The sequence below is a fragment of the Dipodomys ordii genome, unplaced genomic scaffold (genome assembly GCF_000151885.1).
Source record: "Dipodomys ordii isolate 6190 unplaced genomic scaffold, Dord_2.0 Scaffold131, whole genome shotgun sequence".
In the NCBI taxonomy this organism is placed as follows: Eukaryota; Metazoa; Chordata; class Mammalia; order Rodentia; family Heteromyidae; genus Dipodomys; species Dipodomys ordii.
In genome coordinates this window covers 1089827-1091501 of record NW_012267347.1, presented here as the reverse complement: position 1 = coordinate 1091501, position 1675 = coordinate 1089827, and positions in this window count along the sequence as shown.

Genomic DNA, 1675 nt, shown 5'->3' with positions numbered 1-1675 from the left:
ACACACACACACACACACACACACACACACACACACACACACATTTATACCTGAATAAAATAATGAGAATTTTAAATGCTTCATCACTCACCATGGGCATTCTGCTGCTTCTGCTTGATTTCCTTGCAGCTTCTGGGCAATGAAGACAAAAAAAGACCAGTCTATTTCTCAAGATCAATATCGTCCTTAGCTAGAGAATAGACAGGGTTTTATTATCATTAGAAGATATTCAGCCTCCCTTGTCACTAATCCTAAACTCACTCCTCCACTGTGGCAGAGCCTTAGTGCTAAATTGAAAGCCCTGAGAATCCAGTATTCAATCCTATCTGACTCAAACTCTGGGCCTCATGTTCTCCTTTGGTTTTTTCTCTTAAGGCTGGCAAGGCTAATGCGCTAACATTTGAACCATATCTCCAGCTGTGGCTGGCTTTTTGAAGGTTAATTGGAGAGAAGTATCTTGGATTTGTCTGCCCAGGCTGGCTTTGAACCAGGGTCCTCAGATCTTAACCTCCTGAGGAGCTAGGATTACAGAAATAAGCTACCAGTGCCTGACAATAATTATAAAACGTTTGAACCCTTGCCAAGCAGGCACAAGGCTCAGGGTTTGATCTTCAACCTGGAAGAAAAAGACCATTGCTTTTGAAAAAGTGTTATTTTGAGTGGATTTAGATTCACCACAACAGTTGGAGGCCAGGCTCAAGTTGGTATAGCAATAGCCAGTCCATGTCAAATAATTCAAAATGTGCCTAAGGAAAAACAAACAATATGTGTATACACTGAGAGACACTCTTGTAGGAGAAAGTGCCTCCCTCCTGGAACACCTCACCCTGACCCAGCATAGCAAAGTCAGCTTTATTTTTTTTTAAAGAAACTTTTAGCCTTGTGCCAGTGGTTCACACCTGTAATTCTAGCTACTCAGGAAGCTGAGATCTGAGGATCACAGTTCAAAGCCAGCCTAGGCAGGAAAGTCCATGAGACTCCTATCTCCAATTAACTACCAGAAAACTAGAAGTGATGCTGTGGCTCAAGTGGTATAGCACTCGCCTTGAGCTGAAGAACTGAGGGACAGTGCCCAGGCCCAGAGTTCAAGCCCCACAACCGACCCCCCTCCAAAAAAAGAAACTTTAATGTAATAAAACACAAACACATATACCCTCTAATGTAATGAAACACAAACACATACACACGTGGAGAATTATTTGGTGTAAGTTTAATGAATTACCAAAAGGCAAATACCTGGGCTATTATCATCATGATCAAGAAACAAAAACTTGTCAGCAACCCAGGCATTTCCCATATGTTCCTTCCAGATTATAAGCCCTTCCCGTATAATCGTTGACCCAGTACAAGTAATCATTAGCCCAGTTCGAATGACAATCAGATCCATATCACATTTTCAAAAATTTAAGTTCATAAAGTATGTTGACATCCAGCAGTACCTTCACATATTCTTCAAAAATGTCTTCTGAAATGTTTTCTCTTGGCCTCAGTACAAAACTTTTAAATGTATTCAATTTTTTTTTATTTTTTTATTGTAAAGATACTATACAGAGGGTTACAGTTACATGAGTGAGGTAATGAGTACTCTTCCTCTTGAACATTGTTAGCCCCTCCATTGTTTTCCCCCTACCATCCCCTCCCTCCCTCCCTTCCCCGAGGTTCTTTTTTTTTTTTT